The following is a 24594-nucleotide window of genomic DNA, read 5'->3' on the forward strand; positions in this document are numbered from 1 at the left end:
TTCAACATAAGCACAACCGTCAGCTACATCAGCTGTGGTTAAATAATTGACATACACTTTTTTACCTTGTGAAGAAGTTTTTATAATTAAATATCAAACTTTGCAGCTGTTGATTCCTAAATAAAATGACATCTTGAATATGGTCTTGGAGAGAGAGTGGTTACTGCCTCCTTTATGGAAGCTCTAGTTATCTTTTTTTCCAAACTCAGGAAACACGCAGATTGATGAGTTCTCAACTAGTGGTGTCACAGCATTAATCTTGCCGCACTCCTGAGTTGTGTCGTGTTGTCATCATGGTTTGAGGTAATTAGGCTAGCTTTATTTGATAAGTTTTGGGTTTTCCTATAATTATCTTTTCTTCTCCATAAAGAATATATTTCTAAGGGAAAATACTATAGATCAGAATCCCTACATAGCAGACCCCAAATGTCCAATAAAGATAGTTTACCTCATCCCAACTCCACCATGAAACAATCAGCCACAAACCATACATCCACACAGGCATATTCACCGGAACCCACGTTCTGTGGCCACCCCATGAAGGGCCAATACTTCAAAGTACACACCGGCGTGACTCCTACCGCTATAGGAAAAGGAAGACTAACCTAAAAAAAAAGAGAAAAAAGAACAGAAGAAAAAAAGAAAGCAGCCAACACAGAAACACAGCACAGAGGAGCACAGCAGGGGGAATCACATGTACTAACATCACATTTTCTTCCACTGTGATGTGTAAATAAATTCTACTAGTGGGAATATTCATGTTATTAGGCTGCTACAGGTCAGAATAATAATTTGAGTTATCAATAGCGTTATTAAAGTCGTACCTCATCAATACTCCACATTCATCGCCACACTTCCAGATCACCAATCCTATTGCAATATCATACATCTTTTTGGTACAGCTAGTTACTTCAGCTGATCCCATCCCACACGTGTGCATAACCAGTCATAACAACAGTTATCACACAGAGGACACACACTAGACTACCATCCTCTTACTTCCCTTACAACATCCTAACCTCCATTCATATTCCCTTCCTTGCATGTTCATCCCCTGTCTCAGTAAAGTCACCTCTTCATGCAATAAAACAAACATTGCCTTTTCTTATCCGGGAGGGCTGTCTACAATTCTCATCTAATGTTTTCTGTAAGTTGCCTCCAGATCTTTTATGCTGTGCTGGAACAATCATATCCGGGATTACAGTGGACAAACGTCTCACTATCACAAAGGACATCCATACTGGTGATCTGTTCATTCAGAGCCGGAGGATTGGAGCTCTCCCAGTTATTGATTATCATATTTTTAGCAACAATCGTTCAGATTTCTTTAATTAGAGAACTTCTAATACTTCTGTTATTTTCAGCACAGCTAAGGATCACATCACGTGCTGTGAGAACAAAGTCTTCCTTTAATACATTTTAATCAAAGGTAGATACTGTATGTTATCCCCAAATCTTTTAACTGTGGGACAAGACCACCACATGTGCAGCACATTCCCCCCCTCCTGTCCACACCTCCAATACCTGGCACTCTGGAAAATTTCTGAATCATAATAGGCATATTATACCATCTGGAAATTGTTTTGAACTCTATCAATTGTAACCTTGTATTATGAACTCTCCAAATGTTGGACCATATTTGCGGCCAACTCTCTTTAAGGTTTGACTCTAGATCTTTTTCCCATTTTTCACAGTAAGGTGGAAGACTAGTAACATTTTCTGTATACCTTAGAAGTTCGTATATTCTAGAGCAGTGTTTCTCAACTTTTTTGACCCAAGTACCCCCTATCGCAATTCAGTTCTAGCCGAGTAGCCCCTGAATTCAGATCAATATGCAGTGTTCATTAGTTTAAATTTCAATTCTGTTCTTAAGCGTTTGGAATAACGGTACAAATCGGAATGTTCATCGCTACGGAACACTGTTGGGAGAGAGCAAAGGGCCACTCAATAATGCAGCTACCTTTAAGGCGGCACGGGGGCAGGTTAAGGGTGGGGGGCTCATGTAATTTATATATATAAATATATCTTAATGAGAGGAGTACAAGCTCAGCATACTATGCTGCAGTAGTGCAGCGTAGCGTGTGCTGGTAACTTACACTCCCTCCTCTCCTTATAACTAACCGCCACTCCACTCGTTCTGCACTGAGTCCCTTTGTGTCCAGTGGCTGTATGTATAGGAAGTTATCCCTGCACGTTAATTAGCCCAATCTGCTGCCTATCAAGTGACAGACAGTGTATTGCTGGATCCGCCGGGGCTCAGTGCGGGAGGAGGGGAGCAGCCATTGGTTACAAGGAGAGGAGGGAGTGTAAGTAACCAGCGCACGCTAAGCTGCACTACTGCAGCATAGCGTGCTGAGCTTGTGCTCTTCTGTGGAGGGGGTAATAAGCCCCCAAACTGACACCTGGGGCTTCTATTAGCCCCCTGCAGCTGTCATGTCCCACTCCATCCTCCTACCATCCTCCGTTCCCCGCTGCCTGTCTCAGTCTAATTACGCGTCTAACTAGATTGCGGCTGTGCGGGTGCTTGCTCTCTCGCGCGTCATCGGGAGCTTACGGAGCAGTAAAAGAAAACTTCGTACTGCGCAGTAAGCTCCCGATGATGTGCACTGGAGTGAGATCTATTCGTCTGGTCAGACGAATATTAGACCAGGACCAGCGGCGGGGAACAGAGGGTGGTAGGAGGACGGCGCGGGACATGACAGCTGCAGGAGGACGATAGAAGCCCCACGGAAGTGTTGGTTTGTGTTTATTTAACCCCACCACAGAACCCCTTGCTTCCCCCTTGTACTGGGCACGCTGCAGCTTTTTCGTATACAGTGCTTGGAGCGCAGGTGCTGCAGTAATGAATGAAACTGTGTGGTGAGATACATGCTCTGCCCAGTGGCTGGATCCTAGGCCTGTTTTTCCTTCACATGGAGTTCACCTCAGCATGAATCCTTCCCTCTTATCTCTTATTGTAGAGACAGATCTGTGGGCTGTGACATGCCTCTCTGCCTCCCCCTCACAGGCTGCTCGCTCCTTTCATTCCAGTGAGAAAGTTTATAGCCGGGATGGCTGCAGTAGCCCAGCTACGACACAGAAAGAAATTCCTTGTGCAGCAACACGCTGGAGACTGTGTGATTAACAGAACTTTGTTCATACTGCAGACCTGAGCTTACTCTGTGCTGAGGGCAGCTCCGCAGAAGCACAGTCTGTCTGACTGAGCTGCTCTGTTTGATTGTGCTGGCTCACGGAATGAGGAAGTGATTTGTGCGCATGTCTGCCACAGAGGGCAGCACTGAGGCAACACAATCTAACGTTACATCAGCGTGGTTTCCGTGCAGAGTGCGGCTGGCAGACCACACAAGTGGATATGAGTAGCCAGCTCAGCTGTGCTGCGTACCCCTGACTGTGGTCTCGCGTACCCCCTGGGGTACGCGAACCACGTGTTGAGAACCTCTGCCCTAGACCACAGTCTGGAGGTATGAAGGAGATCCAGAGATGGAAGGGGGGACCCGATGATCCTCTCAGCGGCATTGATTACTCTCTGGAGCTTAAGTCTGTCGCTCGCAGTGGCGCCTGCGTACCAGACAACAATAGAGGAGCAGAGGATAGACTCCACGGTAGCGGTGTAAAAGGTGATCATCAGTTCCCGCGGCATCCCGAATTTCCTCAGCTGCCTCAGAAAGAACAGCCTCTGCTGGGCCTTCTTCTGGGCCTTGGAGGTGTTTTCAGCCCACCTAAGGTCTTTTGTGATGGTGGCTCCCAGGAAACGGACGCTCGACTCCCTGGAGACTTCGATGTCTTCAATGGAGACCGGGTGGAGCGGGTGAGGGCGCATTCTGAAGTCCACTATCAGCTCGACTGTTTTTGTGGCGTTGAGTACCAGTTGATTGTCTTTGCACCACCTGCAGATGCGTGCGATCTCCTCCCTGTACGCTTGTTCGCCGTTGCTGCCTATGAGCCCCAGTATAGTGGTGTCGTCCGCAAATTTTATGACCTTGACAGAGTCTGCGGAAGAGGTGCACCTGTTCGTGTAGAGGGAAAACAGGATAGGTGACAGTACACACCCCTGCGGGGCTCCTGTGTTTGTGGTTCTATCCTGTGACGAGCAGTTGCCGAGCCTCACTCTTTGTGTCCTATCTGTGAGGAAGTCCTTGATCCAGGAGCACAGCAGGGGGTCAAGGCCAAGATTAACAAGGTTGTCGTATAGGATGTTTGGGCATATTGTATTAAAGGCTGAGCTGAAGTCAAGGAAAAGGATCCGGGCATAGGTGTTCGGGTTGTCAAGGTGTTCTGTGATGTGCGCCAGAGTGATGTTGATGGCGTCCTCGATAGACCTGTTTGGCCTGTAGGCAAATTGAAGTGGGTCTAGGAGGGAGTCCGTGGAGTGCTTCAGGTGGTGGAGGACCAGCCTTTCCAAGATCTTCATGATGGTGGAGGTGAGTGCTACTGGCCTATAGTTGTTGAGATCGCAGTTTCCTGGCTTCTTGGGAACCGGAATGATTGTGGATTTTTTAAGGCAGGATGGAACTTTGCCCTCGGCCAGTGATTTGTTAAAGAGAGGGGTGAGGACAGGAGCAAGTTGGGTTGCGCAGGTTCGCAGGCAGATAGATGACACGCCGTCCGGGCCTGAGGCCTTCCTGGGGTTAAGCCACCGGAGTTGTTTCAGGACATCCGCTTCTCGGACAGTTACCGGACCTGTGCCGGGTGACGTCTCTGGTGTGCTTGCTTGTGCCTCAAGTGTGAGGGGGTCTCTCTCAAACCGGCAATAGAACGCGTTGAGTTTCTCGGCAAGTTCTGTGCTGGGTGGAGCGTGCTGAGGGGGAGGTTTCAGGTTCGTGGCTGCCCTTAGGCCTCTCCAGACTTCCCGTGGATTGTTGGACTGGAGGCTGAGACGCAGCTTGTCTGAATAGTTCCGCTTCGCCACCTTGATTTCGCGGTTTAGGGTGTTCCTGGCCTCGCGAAAGTCCTCTGGGGTGCCTGATTTGTGAGCTGCTGCCTTTGTTTTCCTGAGCTGGTTCAGCTTACCATTGAACCATGGCTTGCTGTTGGGGAAGACTTTGAAGCTCTTTGTCGGGATGCATGATTCCTCACAGAAGCTGATGTAGGACCCATCTAATTGAGGAGGCCAACCGGACTAACACCACAATGTTGCTTCTCTCTCTCTCCCTACATAAGGCTTTATCACAGGGTGGCAAGCTGGTGATGATTCCAGTAGGCTGACGCATCTAATTGAGGAGGCCAACCGGACTAACACCCCAACTTTGCTTCTCTCTCTCCAACTACATAAAGATTTTAATTCCATCTTCTGGTCTACTTGTTTCATTTTTTACAGAACTGGGGCTTTGGTTCAAAGTTTCAAACTTGGTTGAAAGCATTATATCACAACCCTCAAGCCTTCGTTCAATATAATGGATTGTGTTCCACTCCTATGCCTATTTCCAGTGCCCCCTGTATCCCGTATTATTCACACTGGCGTGGAACCACTGGCTCATATGATCAGACAACATCCTGACATTTCTGGTTTAGGATGTGGGGTGCAAACACCACAAACTGGGTCTATATGCAGACAATATCATTTTAATTGTCACTAATATTATTTTCCTGCCAAACGTCTTGATCCTACTCACCCGATCTGAAGACATGACAGGCTTACAAATCAATAGCTCCAAATCAAAAGCATTGAAAATGATTTTGCCTCCCTTGCTGTTAGAAACCCTAAAGCATAAATTCAACTTTCTATAGATGCAACACAAGCTTCTCTATATATTGTTATCTATCTCACTCCTATCTACCACTCCCTATACAATGGCCACTTTAATCCGTAACATTAAAACTTTGCTTGAATCTTGGAAAAAATAAGCTATTTCATGGCTAGGTAGAATCGTGACTGTGAAGATGGTAGTTCTGCCGAAGCTATTATTTGTCTTTAGAACACCGCCTGTCCTAATCCCACAACAAACACTCCGTTGCCTACAAACACTAATAGTCTCCTTTATTTGGGGTAGTACTGAACACAGGGTCAAAGCTCTTACCCTTTACAAACCTAAACACAAGGGAGGTCTCAGTGTCCCAAACATTACTAAATACTATCAAGCAGCTCAAATTGCACAGTTAGCAACATGGCAAGAAAATCCCTCCCTTCCCAAAGCCCCCCCCCCCCCCACATTTAGTGTGATATTGAAAGAAACATCTGTGCACCCAAAACATTACATAATCTACTAAGGATGGATCCCAAGTGGTGTAAACTGCTAGTAAACCCAATTCTATCACAAACTGCATGCCTCTGGGACACTGTCAAAGTCAGGGAATCTGATGTTTGCTCACCGCCTCTAACTTCCATCCTAGGTCATGCTGCTTTCAAAGCAGCGCTAGACAACCCCCAGTCCTTTACATGGTGGGCCATACCCCCCCCCCCCCCCCCTCCCGGTATGATTGACAATAGCTTAATTTCTCCTACAGCAACCACTAAACCAGACAGTTCGCTGCTGGGAAGAGGACATACATTTAGAACTGGACCTGGAAGACCTCCAAAAAGATTGGACATGTATCCCCAAGAGCTCCTTGTGTTTGAACGTGGTAGAAATTAATTATAACATCTTACTAATGCTTTTGAGGCTGTGGATGTAAGGGAACTACCCTGCATATTTGGTGGGACTGCCCTAAAGCAAGGAAACTCTAGCATAGAGTTTGCCAGATAATTTACACAGTATCGGGTTCCCAGGTTCCTAAGTCCCCAGAAATTGCCCTCCTCAACCTGAAACCCCCCACAACTCACTAAAACACAATATCAATTAACCTAACATATCTTCACAGCAACTAAACAAGTCATGGCCTGTGTCTGGGGTACTCAATCTCTGAGCTTTGAAATGGTCAAACATAAATAAGAACATTAAGAGGTTGAATCACTAAGCCGTGCTGCTACAGCAGTGCAGCTTAATGACAGCAGAGAGTGTTATAATGCACCGTACATGCTATGCAACCATTGCGTGCACAGTTAAATTACGCTTGGCTCAAATAGTTTAAAGAGCACTTCATTATACTTAACAAGCGCTCTTCTGAACTCGGCTGGAGCCCGGCGGGTTCAGTAGCTTCAAAGTACGATATTCCTGTTTCCTGCACTTTGATTTTTTGATTGGCCCAGTAGTCTGACTGTTAAGTGACAGGCAACCTACAGGGGCAATCAAAGTGCTGGAATATCGTACTTCGAAGCTACTGGACCCGCCAAGCTGCGGGCAGGTTCATCAGTGGAGTGCTCGTTAAGTATAACGAAGAGCTCTTTAAACTATTCTATTTAAAATTCTCAGGGATTATCTAGAACAGAGTTTGACAGCCTTTTAAATAAACTATATTACCTCAGATATATGTAGAATTACTGTATATCTACTCTAAGGATGTATAAATATGTTTAAGGTACATCTCTACAAATAAGTTATAAAGTTTGTACTTAAGATTAAGGTTACTTACAACAAGTTATTATGTATAAAGTATTCATATGTCAAGTGTAATAATATGTCTTTGATGTATATGTTTTTTAAAAAATCCTTTTTGAAAATTCCAATAAAAAATATTGAAATGTAAACTATTCTATTTGAGCCAAGCATAATTTAACTGCGCATGCTACGGCTGCATAGGGAGCGCATGGAATTATAACACTCTCTGCTGTCATTATAGCAGTGGCATACAGCAGCGCAGCTTAGTGAATCAACCTCTACATGTTTTATGATAAAATGAAAGCAATCCTGGACGATAAACGGGAAATCTTTGAAAAAAGATGGTCCCCACTATATGAGAACTATTATCATATGCTTTCCCAACCTCCATTCTGAGAATCCCTTCGGATGTTGAACTGCTTTAAGTTAGGTTTAAACTAACATGGGAACTGCAAACTACAGTGTCAGCTTAGTATCCAGATCTTTTGCCACCTTCATTGCAATGCCATGAGTTACCCTCTCCTTCTTTTTCTTTCTTCTTCCCTCTCTTTCTCCTTTACTCCTGTCTTCTTTCCCCTTCTTTCTCGACAACACCCATATGGAGACTCTTACTGTACATAGCAGTAGGAGAACAGAGGCGCCAGCAGGATAAAAGTGGATAAAACTTTTAAAATTTGTTTGGAGGAAGCGGTGGACTTACCTCCATAATGCAGACACAATAGACTGTCTGAATAGTAGCAATCACCTTAATTAAACAGTACCCTAAAAAGTGCAACGCGTTTTGCAGGCCAAGCCCGCTTCATCAGGCAATAAACGTGGGGACAAACTGTGGACAAGAGACAGTACATAATGCTATAGTGAATTCTGCGGTAACAACTTGCGTATCAAGATATTGCATATCATAAAGCATACAATGTGAAAAATTGCTTTGTGGGGACGGCCTCCAGTCAACTTTGGGCCCACTACAGACTCACAGCCTTTAATCCTTCCCATACATGAAGTGCAGCAAGCACTCACAAATATCAACACCAGGAAAGCTGGCGGTCCTGATGGTGTGCAAGGACGTGTGCTCCAGGCCTGTGCTGGTCAACTAGCGAAAGTTTTTACACAAATATTCAACCTCTCCAGGGGTCTAGTCCTGGAAAAAGAAGTGAGTGGACTCACCCTAAAAACCTCTGCACCGCGCTTGGCACGGCACGCCGAAAAATGGTTACGCATAGTGTGGGCGTGGTCATCGGTGGGGCCAAATATACATGGCCTTAGCAGTGGTATAAAAGGTCTGCCAGGGGAAGTTTGAGCTCTGTCGTAGTGTATCTCCAAAAAGTAGATGTAATCTGACAGCATTTCACCAAAAATACACAGAATCGGGCAGAGGTTCCTCCAAAATACAGATAATATGGCAGTGGTTCCCCCAAAATAGACAATCTGGCAGCAGCAGTTCCCCCAACATACACATAATCTGGAAGCAGTTCCCAAAAATACGTGAAACCTGGTAGTGGATCACCCAAAATACACGTAACACCCAAAATACATGTAATCTGGCAGCAGTGGTCCCCCAACATACACAATCTGGCAGCGGTTCCCCAAAATACACGTAATCTGGCATCAGCGGTTCCCCAAAAATACAGATCTGACAGCAGTTCTCCCAAAATAGGTACCCCCAGTATAGCTAGCTAGGTCTATAGGTGTCCCCAGTATAAGTAGCCATGTGTATAGTTGTCCCCAGAATAGGTGGCCAAGTGTAAAGATGTCCCCAGAATAGGTAGCCAGGTCTATAGGTGTCCCCAGTATAGCCAGGTGTCCCCAGTAAATGTAACCAGGTGTTCAGGTGTCCCCAGTATAGCCAGGTGTATAGGTGTCCCCAGTATATGTAGCCAGGTGTATAGGTGTCCCCAGTATATGTAGCCAGGTGTATAGGTATCCCCAGTATATGTAGCCAGGTGTATAGGTATCCCCAGTATAGCCAGGTGTATAGGTGTCCCCAGTATATGTAGCCAGGTGTATAGGTATCCCCAGTATAGCCAGGTGTATAGGTGTCCGCAGTATATGTAGGCAGGTGTATATGTCCCCAGTATATGTAGCCAGGTGTATAGGTGTCCCCAGTATATGTAGCCAGGTGTATACTGGCCCCAGTATATGTAGCCAGGTGTATAGTGGCCCCAGTATATGTAGCCAGGTGTATAGTGGCCCCAGTATATGTAGCCAGGTGTATAGTGGCCCCAGTATATGTAGCCAGGTGTATAGTGGCCCCAGTATATGTAGCCAGATGTATAGTGGCCCCAGTATATGTAGCCAGGTGTATAGTGGCCCCAGTATATGTAGCCAGGTGTATAGTGGCCCCAGTATATGTAGCCAGATGTATGGTGGCCCCAGTATATGTAGCCAGATGTATGGTGGCCCCAGTATATGTAGCCAGGTGTATGGTGGCCCCAGTATATGTAGCCAGGTGTATAGTGGCCCCAGTATATGTAGCTAGATGTATGGTGGCCCCAGTATATGTAGCCAGATGTATGGTGGCCCCAGTATATGTAGCCAGGTGTATGGTGGCCCCAGTATATGTAGCCAGGTGTATAGTGGCCCCAGTATATGTAGCCAGGTGTATAGAGGCCCCAGTGTAGCCAGGTGTATGGTGGCCCGGGTGGCCCCAGTATATGTAGCGAGGTGTATAGTGGCCCCAGTATATGCAGCCAGGTGTATAGTGGCCCCAGTATATGTAGCCAGGTGTATAGTGGCCCCAGTATATGTAGCCAGATGTATGGTGGCCCCAGTATATGTAGCCAGGTGTATAGTGGCCCCAGTATATGTAGCCAGGTGTATAGAGGCCCCAGTATATGTAGCTAGGTGTATGGTGGCCCCAGTATATGTAGCCAGGTGTATAGTGGCCCCAGTATATGTAGCCAGGTGTATACTGGCCCCAGTATATGTAGCCAGATGTATGGTGGCCCCAGTATATGTAGCCAGGTGTATGGTGGCCCCAGTATATGTAGCCAGGTGTATAGTGGCCCCAGTATATGTAGCTAGATGTATGGTGGCCCCAGTATATGTAGCCAGATGTATGGTGGCCCCAGTATATGTAGCCAGGTGTATGGTGGCCCCAGTATATGTAGCCAGGTGTATAGTGGCCCCAGTATATGTAGCCAGGTGTATAGAGGCCCCAGTGTAGCCAGGTGTATGGTGGCCCGGGTGGCCCCAGTATATGTAGCGAGGTGTATAGTGGCCCCAGTATATGCAGCCAGGTGTATAGTGGCCCCAGTATATGTAGCCAGGTGTATAGTGGCCCCAGTATATGTAGCCAGATGTATGGTGGCCCCAGTATATGTAGCCAGGTGTATAGTGGCCCCAGTATATGTAGCCAGGTGTATAGAGGCCCCAGTATATGTAGCTAGGTGTATGGTGGCCCCAGTATATGTAGCCAGGTGTATAGTGGCCCCAGTATATGCAGCCAGGTGTATAGTGGCCCCAGTATATGTAGCCAGGTGTATAGTGGCCCCAGTATATGTAGCCAGGTGTATAGGTGTCCCCAGTATATGTAGCCAGATGTATAGTGGCCCCAGTATATGTAGCCAGGTGTATAGTGGCCCCAGTATATGTAGCCAGGTGTATAGGTGTCCCCAGTATATGTAGCCAGATGTATAGTGGCCCCAGTATATGTAGCCAGGTGTATAGTGGCCCCAGTATATGTAGCCAGGTGTATAGGTGTCCCCAGTATATGTAGCCAGATGTATAGTGGCCCCAGTATATGTAGCCAGGTGTATAGTGGCCCCAGTATATGTAGCCAGGTGTATAGTGGCCCCAGTATATGTAGCATAATTGTTAAGTTTGCAGATGATACGACTGTCATTAGGCTTATATCAGACAAGGAGGAAGCTGCATACAGAGAAGAAGTTAGGAACCTGACTGCATGGTGCGACATTAACAACCTTTTATTAAATACAAAGAAGACATAAGAAATTATTCTGGACTTTAGGACCACCAAAAAGACCACTCACCTACCACTAATGATCAATGCAGAGGCTGTGGAGAGAGTTTCCAGCTTCAAATTTTTGGGAGTCACCATCGCAGAGAACCTGTCCTGGGCTGACAATGCTTTAGCTCTAACTCGCAAAGCACAACAACGCCTCTACTTTCTGAGAAAACTAAGGAGCGCTAACCTCCGACAGAAGCTGCTGGTTAATTTCTACAGATGCACTATAGAAAGTGTTCTGACCAATTGCATGACGGCCTGGTACAACAGCTGCACAAAGGCTACTAGTGAAGCCCTGCAGCGAGTTGTTAAAACAGCAGAAGCCATTATTGGCACTGAACTACCATCACTGGAACTTTTTTTATAATACTCGCAGCATGAGAAGGGCCAAAAACATTATCAAAGACAACACTCACCCTGGAAATGCCTTGTTTGAGCTCCTTCCATCAGGTAAACGTTTTAGATCAATCCGCACACACACAAACAGACTGAAAGACAGCTTTTTCCCATCTGCCATAAACTTGATGAACTCTGAATCCTCTCTGAAATAATTAACACTGTGTACAAATTGTTTAAATATCTGTAATACCTGGCATACTTGTATAATTTCTTCTCTTCCTTGTTACTATCACTATGTTCCCTATATGCACCGTGGGGTTGTCATGAAAAGTAATTTCGTTGTGTTACACAATGACAATAAAGTGAATTGAATTGAATTGAATGGTATTAGGAGTTAGATGTACAAATGAACAATAGGCGGTAGAGACTAAGGTGCTTGTGCTAGTGATGGGGTTTGTATATATACAGTAGATTTGCAATGTGTGGTACTGGTAATGGATATAGGATTTATGTCAGTAGAGTGTTGTAAGACATTAAAAAGTGAACAGGGGATAAAAGATACAAGGTACAGCATGACAAATAAAATAGCATAAAAGACTCACCAGAATTTTGGCAATAGCAGGTGTAGCGCCTTTGCATCTAGCGCCGGTTTCCTACATTGCGGACTTTTGTACGGGTGGGATGTGACTTTCTGCCGTCTAACAGTTTATGGTTTCTTACTCTCCAGTCCCACACCGCGCTAGTACTCTGCTTTAACTTTTTTTTAAACCCTTTTTTATTTAATAAACGTGGGAAATTCTCCCCCTTTTACGCTATGTGAAGCGTCTGTTTGTTTTTTCCTGGAGGTTCAACTGATCTGGAAGTACACAGAGGAGGAGGTTTGCTGGAGAGAGGCTGAGGGGTGGCCAATACCCCTAAAGCGCAGACGGGCCCAACTAGGCCATCTTATCTGGTGAGTCATTCTACCTTGGGGGAGTGGTACTGGGGTGCCACTTCCTATTATATGAACTGTACTTTGACCTCTGTGAGATACATTGAAGAATATTGAGCTATGGGACTGGACTTTTGAGCGCTTTTCCTATCTACCTTTATTTAATGATCTGTTTAAAGAGACACTGAAGCGAAAAAAAATATATGATATAATGAATTGGTTGCGTACTATGAATAATTACTAGAAGATTAGCTGCAAAGAAAATATTCTCATATTTTTATTTTCAGGTATATAGTGTTTTTTCTAACATTGCATCATTCTCTAATATGTGCAGATTACACAACACTCAGCATTCAAAAGGATTCTTTCAGAGCAGTCTGTGAACTAATGACCTCTCCTCTGGCAGAGAAAAATACATTTGTTTACTTACAGTTGAGATAATAAAAGTCAGATAACAGTCCTCTCCACGACTTTGAAAGTCGTAGAGCTTAATGGCTTTTTTGCATAGAGATAACAACTGGAGTTTCTTAACTCTTCCTGTACTGGAAACAATTAGACTGATGTATCTGATCTTAATGTTTTATTTCTTAGCTGTACTACACATACAAATCATAATATCATACATTTTTTTCGCTTCAGTGCCTCTTTAAAAGGCCAGCGCTCCACTCGATTTTACTGGTGTACTATTCTACCCTTTGTTGGCACTGTTAGGCCAGACTTTTTGCATTTGTGTATTGTGGTTTTGTGAGCGCTTTATTACTTTTGTGTTTAATGTTGGTTAGATTTGCCACCCCTTTGTGGTGCCTTTGGTAAGCTGAAGTGGAGAGAGGTCAAAGAAGGAAGCAGGTGGGCCTCTTGACACCCTTTAGACCCCTGGCACTTGCCTAGGTTGCCTGGTGAATGATCCTGCTCTGATGGTAACCGTGGAGTTGGAGTTATTTGGTCATACAATATTTGTTCTCCTTTCTAACGGTCTCTGTCCTCCTTTTTAGCCGACCCCATCTGGTCACCCTAAGGTAGCTAGAGGAATGCAGTATTAAGTAGCTAGAGGTGTGCCTAACTGAAGGGACCCGTGGAACAGGGTGCAGGGTGAGTAACCTCTCATTTACACTCTCATCAGGACGGAGTGAGCCGCCTTTCCATCAAAGTGCCTGTAGGCACGTGCCTACAGTGCCTTATGGTAAATCCGGCCCTGGATATGTACTTCGTGTTTTTAATAATTTGATACAAATTATTGACAACAAAACCCTTTAAATGTAAAAGGCGCTAACTTTCATATAAACTCTCCCCTATCTATAGCCAATACTAACCACCCCGTACCTACTCCTAAAACTAACCACACCCACCTACTCTTAACACTAACCACACCTACCTACTCCTAACACTATCCTCCCCTCTATTCGTAACACTAACCTCCCCTCACCTACTCCTAACACTAACCTTCCTCACATACTCCTGTCACTAACCTCCCCCTCTCCTACTCCTAACACTAACCTTCCTTACCTACTCCTATCACTAACCTCCCCCCTCCTACTCTTAACACTATCCTCCCCTCATCTATTCATAACACTAACCTCCCCTCACCTACTCCTAACACTAACCTTCCTTACATACTCCTGTCACTAACCTCCCCCTCTCCTACGCCTAACACTAACCTTCCTTACCTACTCCTATCACTAACCTCCCCCCTCCTACTCCTAACACTATCCTCCCCTTATCTATTCGTAACACTAACCTCCCCTCACCTACTCCTAACACTAACCTTCCTTACAAACTCCTGTCACTAACCTCCCCCTCTCCTACTCCTAACACTAACCTTTCTTACCTACTCCTGTCACTAACCTCCCCCTCTCCTACTCCTAACACTAACCTTCCTTACCTACTCCTATCACTAACCTCCCCCTCCTACTCCTAACACTATCCCCTCATCTATTCGTAACACTAACCTCCCCTCACCTACTCCTAACACTAACCTTCCTTACATACTCCTGTCACTAACCTCCCCCCTCCTACTCCTAACACTAACGTTCCTTACCTACTCCTATCACTAACCTCCCCCCTCCTACTCCTAACACTAACCTTCCTTACATACTCCTGTCACTAACCTCCCCCTCTCCTACTCCTAACACTAACCTTCCTTACCTACTCCTATCACTAACCTCCCCCCTCCTACTCCTAACACTAACCTTCCTTACATACTCCTGTCACTAACCTCCCCCTCTCCTACTCCTAACACTAACCTTCCTTACATACTCCTGTCACTAACCTCCCCCCTCCTACTCCTAACACTAACCTTACTTACATACTCCTGTCACTAACCTCCCCTCACCTACTCCTAACACTAACCTTCCTTACATACTCCTGTCACTAACCTCCCCTCACCTACTCCTAACACTAACCTTCCTTACCTACTCCTGTCACTAACCTCCCCCCTCCTACTCCTAACACTAACCTTCCTTACATACTTCTGTCACTAACCTCCCCCCTCCTACTCCTAATACTAACCTTCCTTACATACTCCTATCACTAACCTCCCCCCTCCTACTCCTAACACTAACCTTCCTTACCTACTCCTGTCACTAACCTCCCTTCACCTACTCCTTACACTAACCTTCCTTACCTACTCCTGTCACTAACCTCCCCTCACCTACTCCTAACACTAACCTTCCTTACCTACTCCTGTCACTAACCTCATCTCACCTACTCCTAACACTAACCTTCCTTACATACTCCTGTCACTAACCTCCCCTCACCTACTCCTAACACTAACCTTCCTTACCTACTCCTGTCACTAACCTCCCCCTCTCCTACTCCTAACACTAACCTTCACCACCTACTCCTAACCTTAACCACCCCATCTACTCCTAAAACTAACCTTCTCCACCTAATCCTAACATTAACCTCCCCCCATCTACTTCTAACAGTAAGGTTACTCACTGTGTTTCACCAGAGTTCAGACTACAGAGTAGCCAACCTCTGTTGAACTACTGCTCATAACATGCCTGCTTCCCTTCCTGCAGAGTTCATGTACACTGCAGCAACATTCTCCCCCAGCAATCCCCCCCAACACACACACACACCAAATATCTGGCTTCAGCTGGTATTTTATTATTTAAATATGGTCTCCACTTGAGCCCAACTTGTCTGTTTCTGGTACTAGGGCCAGGTCTTAGCACACCATTATTATCATTGATTTATAAAGCACCAACATATTCCATGGCGCTGTACAAAGTAAGAAACAAACACGGGGTACATAATAATAATCGTCACATTTGTATACCGATTTTCTCCTGATGGACTCAAAGAGCTCAAGAGCTGCAGCTCAAGAGGCCACCCTGCAATGTTAGGGAGTCTTGCCCAAGGACTCCTTACTAAATAGGTACTGACCATAGCCAGGATTTGAACCCTGGTCTCCCATGTCAAACGCAGAGCCCGTAACTAGTACACTATCCAGCCATAACACAGACAATGGTATACATCAATCTGCAAAATTGGTAACAAAATACAGAATCAATACAAAATACAGTATTGGTAATTATAGTGACAAAAGTAACATGATGAATAAACTGTATAACAAATTCAAAGACACAAAAGGGTGAGAGAGCCCTGCCCTTGCGTGACTTCTCACTGGGGGTCTTTCATTATTATTATTTATTGGATTTATAGCACCAACATATTACGCAGCACTGTACAATAGATAGGATTACAGGCAATGATAACAGGGGTGAGCGACCACACAATACAGGTAATAGACAATAGATACAACAATACAGGTAATAAAAAAACAATAAGATACACAGCACAATACAGGTTGTAGTGTAATACCAGATCATACATTGGAGTGGTAGTGCTGCTAATAATATAAGTTCACTTATTCTGGGTAGGGTGTACAATCAAGTATGATACACAAGGGCAGAGGAGCCTGCCAAAAACTTACAATCTAGAGGGAGGGGTGGTGACATGAAAACTTCATGCCTGAAGTTTTATAGAGATACATATATACATTAGATTGGTACTCAAGTTGTGAAATAGGAAAAATAAGGAAAAGAGAGGCATTTGGTTTCCAACGAAGGTCTGTCTCTTCTCTTCCATAAAGGAACATTTGGGACTTGGGAGCTATGTACAAAAGGACGGTGTAGTGTGATTATAAAACAGGTGAATAAACTTGTATGACCGACAGGGGAGCACTTTTCAATAGATGTTACAGTTCCTCTGCTCTCCACAAGATGGTGATGTTACAAACAGGAACATCCGGGTTAAAGGGCAGAGGAAGCACAGAGTAGACACATTACAACAGGCAGAGAAAAGGGTAATATTATTTGTGCTAGCAGATGTATGTAATGTATGTATGCCTGTTGGGCATTGCACAGGTTGTAGGGTAGACTACAGTGGGAAGATTAGTGCAGCTGTGGGTATGGGCAAGTATCAGAATAGTTAAGGACCTGGCAAAGTGCAGTATTATATCAGAAATTTACTATATCAGCATTGCTCATTCATTGTATATTCATACAGGCTTATGGCTGGGACCTGGGGATTGAGTTTACTATTGCTGGAGGTTTACTAGAACAGATTGTACAAGATTTTACTGTGTCTGGAAGGAGAGGTGGGAATAATGATTTAAAGGGTACGTAAGCTGAGAAGGATATGGGGTCTTAGTTCACAGAAGAATGCATTCTTATGCTTAGTCACCTACACTGCGCAGAAGTACCCAGGTAAATGTAGGTGTCCTAACTCTGGCCCTGTAACATTCATAGTGCAGACATGCAAACATTCATTGCATCAAACCTATCTAGGGATTAGGAGCACACATCCTGACGTCCTTTCCTGGGACAGACAGTGCATCTTACCAATCGCACATGGGAGCTAACGTAATGTATCCATGCGCACCATGCACATACACCAGCATAAACTGGTATGGTGACAAAAACACATACAGGGGAAGGGGGGGAGTGCACTGAATTAAAACCCTAGCAACAGCGTTCAGTAACCAGCTTTTGCTGGTGTATGTGCATGGTGCGCATGGATACATTACGTTAGCTCCCTTTTGCGAGCACACATCCTGAGAGGACGTCAGGATGTGTGCTCCTAATTCCTAGATAGGTTTGATGCAATGAATGCTTGCATGTCTGCACTATGCATGTTACAGGGCCAGAGTTAGGACACCTATGTTTACCTGGGTACTTCTGCGCAGTGTAGGTGACTAAGCATAAGAATGCATTCTACTGTGAACTAAGACCCCGGCTTTTAACTTAGCTATATGAATAACAGTGGTGCCTGGATGAGTGAATCTGTGAATGCATTTGTTTGAACATTTGCATGCGAGAGTGCCAAGGGTTAATAGATTTTTGCTGTTTTCTGGCCACGCCCCCTTCAGCACCTTCGTTTCCTTAATAATTTATTTAATGTCCTAACTAGAGGCGAAGTGCCTGGATATATGTGTTTTTTTCCTCTCCAGTTTGTGACAGCATTAACTCCTCCTCCCCTTCACGCTCCAGCTCATCCACAGCATGCTCAAGGACACTTGGCACTCCATGCTCCATAAAAAAAGGCATGATGTCACTAATGGTGCCTTCACTGTGACTGAGCAGATTAGTGGTCTCCTCAAAAGGACGCAACAGTCAGCAGGCATCACGTATGAGCACCCAACCTGTCTCCCCAGAGACCGCCCTACTAGCCAGTGCTCAGGGGTACTCATTGTCTGCAGGTTGCTGCTGGTACAGCCGATCCAACATAAGCAATGTCCAATTCCATCTTCTGGGGCTGTCGCAAATTCAGCGTCTCACAGGCATTTTGTACTGCTGCTGAAGCTCAGCAAAGCGAGCCCTGTAGGATTAGCAGAAATGCCCAACCACTTTCCTGGCCAGCTTCAGGATATTCTGAAATCCGAAGTACTTGTCCGCAAAACTAATCAGGTTCAATACATCAATTTTAAGTGCAGACAACAGAATAGTACTGTTGTCACAGACAACTTTTCCATCAGTGAGGATGTGTGGGGTCAGCCAGTCATCAGCCTGTGTCTGCAGAGCAGACAGTAGTGAAGGTCCGGTGTGGCTTTTAGCTTGCAGGCGCAGCAGAGCATGAGAATGTCATACATGCTTGATGGAACAGGGGAGCTTGCGGGGCACAGTGGAAGAGGAGGATGCCGCTGAGGAAGAGCCTGCAGAGGAAGTAGTAAGAATAGTAGGAGAAAAGGAGGCTGGTGCATTCAAGCCGTGATGGTGCCACCAACTCCACTCTAAAGCCACGCAGTCCTCCTTCCCTCACCATCATCACCATGTTTACCCAGTGGGCAGTGTAGGGTAAAGAACAACTGAAGTGAGAAGAATTTGGAGGCTCCCATATTAATTTCCTTTTAAACAATACCAGTTGCCTGGCAGCCCTGCTGATCTATTTGGCAGCAGAAGTGTCTGAATAACACCAGAAAGAAGCATGCAGCTAATCTTGTCAGATCTGACAATAATGTCAGGAACGCCTGATCTGCTGCATGCTTGTTCAGGGTCTGTGGATAAAAGTATTAGAGGCAGAGGATCAGCAGGACAGCCAGGAAACTGGTATTACTTAAAGAGGATCTGTATTGTAAAAAATTCCCCTGGGGGTACTCACCTTGGGTGGGGGAAGCCTCTGGATCCTATCAAGGCTTCCCCCATCCTCCTCTGTCCCACGGCGGCAGCTATAAAGCTCCCCGAACAGCGGGATGTAAATATTTACCTTCCTGGCTCCAGCGCAGTCGCTGTAGTGGCACTCGACTTGGAAATAGGCGGAAATAGCCATTCCCAGTCTCCTGGGCCTGCGCAGTAGAGCGGACCCGACTGAGATCGGGTATTTCTGCCTATTTCCATGGAGAGAGCCACAACAGCGACCGCACTAGAACAGGGGAAGGTAAATATTGCACAGCCTAACAAATTGTCAGCTGTGCATTCCATGGGCGGCAGCAAGACCGCTGTGGGACGGAGGCGGACAAGGAAGTCTCGATAGCATCCAGAGGCTTCCCCCTCCTGAGGTGAGTACCCCCCAGGGATCTTTTTTTTTTTTAATACAGAGTCTCTTTAAAAGGAAATAAATATGTCAGCTTCCATATACCTCTCACTACAGTTTCCCTTTAAGTACCTTCCCTGCTAGTGTTTTGAAGACCTAGTATCTGTGGTCAGATGGACCTTAGCACCAACACCCTGTGCCAGAGATCACAATATAACACTCTGGTAACTTCTCTTCAGAAGGTAGGATTCTTTACTGAGTTATCCAGAACACAGGCTAGATTGAAATGCATTAACCATTTATGTCATAATGAAATCATACATAAAAATGAATATAAAAATATTGTCAAAAATATCTAACAATATAACAGAGATGGGATAGAAAATGAAATGGGAAAAAAGAAAAGAAAATGACTGGTGCTCAGACAGTCTGTGAAATAATCGTACATCTACTGAGTCTTTTAAAAGTCCAGCGTTCAGAAAAGTCCTAGTAACAAGTCCAGCAATCTTTGTAAAATAATTCAGTAATAATGTAGAAAGAATTATTATTTTTTTATTTATATAGTGCCAACATCTTCCGTGGCGCTGTACATAGTACAAACAAATAATGGGGAACAAATATACATAAGAAATACAAGACACTTTACAGTCATAACATTGAATAGTATAGATACAAATACATACATAGTTGATATGTAGTTGGTACATGTGCATATGTTAAAATTACAGCAGTATGAGAAACACTAGGAGGAAGTCCCTGCACTTGCAAGCTTACAATCTAGAGGGTAGTGGGGGGGGGGGGGCAACAGGGAAGGAAACACAGGGGTTAGTGGTGAGGCAGTGTGCCTTCAGTGCTACCTATAGCAAATTATAGGCTTATCTGAACAGGTCTGTTATCAGAGTACGTTTGAAGGTTTCCGGACTCGGGGCATGACAATCCAGTTGAGGGAGAGAGTTCCAAAGGAAAGGGACAGCCCGTGAGAAGTCTTGGATGCGAGAGTGAGAGGAGGTGACTAGGCTAGAGGACAAAGGGGTCTCCTGTGAGGAATGGAGAGTCGGGGAGGTATCTGGAGATTAAAGAGGAAATGTATGGAGGCGATAGCTTGTGTAGAGCTTTGTATGCAAGTGTGAGAAGTTTAAACTGGATCCTTTGGGCAACTGGTAACCAACGGAGGGATTGACAGAGAGGGGCTCCCTCAGAGGATCTAGAAGAGAGGTGGATGAGACGGGCAGCAGAGTTTAGTAGGGATTGGAGATGTGCAAGTCTGCTTTCTGGTAGACCCCAGAGTAGGGTGTTACAGTAGTCAAGACGGGAGATAAGAAAGAAAGAATCCAACAATATTTCCAGCGACCCATTCTGGTTTGGCCAATGGTATCAGGTCAGGCACAAAAAGCAGGCAAAAGACCCTCGTGGTTCTGCAGCACAGACCTTTATCCCCCTCTCTGCCAGGGCAGAGATCTCAAGGAGAGATAGGTTGACTCAGCAATTCTAACCCAGATCCACCCCCTCTCATTAGGGAACAAACAAGTACAAAATATATATCCGTAGCAACGCATAGGATAATTAATTTGATAAGGCTCCTTTTGCACTTGATCCTTTGTGTTGGGCATGCGTTTACGTTAGTGCGCGTTTTACCCTGAAATGTAACAAGAACCTATTTGTTACAATCTCCACACGCTGGCATCCGCAAAAAAAGAGTACTGTACTCTGCCAGCGAGTGGGGATTGTAACAAATAGGTTTTCTATTACATGTCAGGAAAAAACGCGCACCAACACGCACTAACGCAAACGCATGCCCATCGCAGCGGATCATGTGTAAAAGGGCCCTAACAGTTCCTGATTCAGCATGCTTTTCCAAGTTCACAGGTATCAGATGCGGCTTATTTATTATTTTTCCTCACTAAGAGATTGATATATCGGCTTCAGAACATGTCACATTGCAAATCAACTCTGAAAACTTTCATATTTCATTAAGTATCAATCCCCCTTCTTTGCATAAAGTTGGTGTTAATAGAAATATTACCGGTAAATTTGACAAAAGATCAATTTTAAAGTATATCTGCAGTGACCTTAGATGGGTGAGGGACGGATGAACTCCTCTGGAATTGAAGCACTTTTTTGCACTGTCAGGAGTAAATGATTTACAATGTTGAGCTGGTAAGAGCTTATCTGGAAGCGTTTGAACCATGTATCACTGGTGCCATGTAGTCCCTTAGCTGGCTGGCTGATGAAGAGAGTTTATTGCACCTCTGCAGACAGACTGGCAATTATCTTCTCCCCCACTTCCTCTGAAAGGGCTCCACAATGTCAATTCAAAGCGCGCGCGCGTGTTGTATGGGCCGTCGCACGAGCACGCACCCTAACTGTCGCCCGCCGCTGATGTCGCCAGGCGATTGAAAGTTTCAATCGCCTGGCGACAGTCGCCGCCGCACCTCCGCCGCAACTGTCGCTAGTCCGCGTGAGTACGCGGACTAGCGACAGTAACCTCCATTGAGAATGCGGAGCTTCCGGCGGGGGGAGGAGGAACGTCGGCGACAGCTTCCGTCGCGCCGCTGGTCCCTCTTCCGAGTGTGTACGCAGAGGGACCTGGCGAGGAACTGTCGCCGGCCTGTCGCCCACACGCTCACGTGTGCTGGCGACAGGCAACTTTTGCTGCCCGTGAGTATGGGCCATAATAACTCTTTCTAGTCTTTTTTGTACCACCTTAAAGGGTAACTCTTCTGTTTCCCAGCACAGGATTTGCGCTAAATTAAGACAAATAGCGATTATTTGTCACAGAGGTACAGATACTTTTTTGCAAATATAAATGAATGTCATTCAGATGCCTTAACTACAACATCAGAAGGGTCTTAGCAGGATGCTGGCTAATTGTCATCACTTTTATTTATTTATTTATTGTATTTATAAAGCACCAACATATTACGCAGCGCTTCAGACTCGCAAATCCAGAGGTCAGAAGTTAACTTAAGAGCAGAGTAAATAGAAACAGTACAAAAAAATGTGCCTCATAGCAGCACACGGCATTGCTATCCTTGTTCATGCCTCTATCTACAGTTTTGAACCAATGTTTACATTTTGTCTCTCTAACTTTGTTTCTAATGTGCGTGGTTTTGGTTAGTCCTGCTGTTTGTCGGGTATCTGGGAGAGCCTGTTGTAGGTTTGGTCAATAAGATGCCACAGCAGCTCAAGACCAGGAAATGCCAAAACTATGGAAATATATATGACTGACTGGATTAATTTATAAAGAGCTGATTTCTCTCTCTCTCTCTCTTTTTTCTAGCTTCCTGTATAGATCACATGACCACCTTACTGAACATGGATGAGAACCAAAGTCACATGATGGAGAGAATATTAGACCTCACCCTGGAGATCATCTACCTGCTGATCGGAGAGGTGAGGAGGATTCTGGGAGGTCACATGACATTATTGTTGTCTCTGTTAATAGAATGCACAGCTGTGAGGTGAGGACTCAGGGAATGAACATGGTGTTGCTATTGTGTATGCTCTAACAGAATCATAAAATAGTGAAGGAGAGATCTGGAGAGATACTGATGCCCAGGAGTCATCTCCATGGCTCGTCACCCATCACAGAGCCCCCACCTCACTCCCTGACGCTGGAGAGGAACAAGAAGGCGATTCTAGAGGTCATCCACAAGATGATGGAGCTGCTGACAGGAAAGGTGAGCAGTGCTGGGACTTATGGAAGATTCAGTAACAGCAAGGGGTGTGTCTAGATGGTGACTATATCATTGTGTGTGTCAGGTTCCTATAAGGTGTCAGGATATCACCATCTATTTCTCCATGGAGGAGTGGCAGTATATAGAAGGACACAAGGACCTCTACAAGGACACCATGATGGAGAATCGGCCTCCCCTCACATCACTGGGTATGCAAATACTTTTGTTTCTTGTAAAGGAGAGTGCAGTGTGGAGCGCAGTGAGAGCGGCACACAGTTTCAAAAGTAAAAAAAAAAAAATAGCTTGAGGAGGGTTTTGGCGGTGAGCATGATGCTTTGGGAGCCAGTGAAAACACAGATCTAAACCAGTTTCCATGGAGACGGCTATTAGGCGGGAGAGAGAGAGGTGAGGGGATGCAGCTGGAGAGAGGCAAATGGAGCTCTGAGCCTAATGACCAGGAACTTGGAACGACCAGGCTTAATGGGGACACAGGCTGAGGACAAGTAGAATGGTGCATGTGTATATGTACGCCGCCGCTGAGTTGGGCACAGGGTAATACGAATAACGGCTTACCCTGCTGCCACTCAATACTATTAAATACTATTCCCCCTCTGAGTCATAGCAACTCAGAGGGAGAAGTCCAGCAACCCTGTGTTCAGGCCCTGGACTACCGCATTACTGCTATAGCAGTGCCCAACTCAGGCACTACATGGCCAACACAGGGGGCCGAAACCACCTGCTTCGAGAATGACTGCCAGGAACACAGACACTAAATATATTATTATTTATTTATAAAGTGCCAACATATTCCGTGGTGCTGTACAATGTAAGAAAACAAACTAGGGATACATAATGATACAGACAATGATATACATCAAATATGAACACTGGTACAAAATACAGAACTGGTGATTACAATCGCAAATATTGCTATATAATATAATAGATGCGAGGTTAAAGGGTGCATGGCCTAACCTAGAGCATATGCTTGTCGAAAAAGGTGGGTTGTGAGGGAGCGTTTAAAGATTTCAAAGGTGGGAGAGTGTCGGATGTGCTGTGGAAGGGCATTCCAGTGGAGGGGTGAGGCACGTGAGAAGTCTTGTACACGTGAATATGAGGAGGTAATTGTAGAAGAGAATAAAAGAAGCTCATGTGCAGATCTGAGATTGCAGTTGGGTTGGTACCTGGAAACTAGTGAGGAGATGTACAGGGGAGAGAGATTGTGGAGAGCTTTGTAGGTTAGGGTTAGGAGTTTGAACTGGATCCTCTGGTTGATTGGTAGCCAGTGAAGAG

General features: G+C 45.3%; 1 pseudogene; it reads right to left on the reverse strand.

Annotated features, from left to right (window-relative positions):
• LOC137537089 (uncharacterized) overlaps positions 1-24594 on the reverse strand; it is a 128390-nt pseudogene that overhangs the window by 38424 nt on the left and 65372 nt on the right.

This window comes from Hyperolius riggenbachi, chromosome 10 (assembly GCF_040937935.1).
Source record: "Hyperolius riggenbachi isolate aHypRig1 chromosome 10, aHypRig1.pri, whole genome shotgun sequence".
NCBI lineage: Eukaryota > Metazoa > Chordata > Amphibia > Anura > Hyperoliidae > Hyperolius > Hyperolius riggenbachi.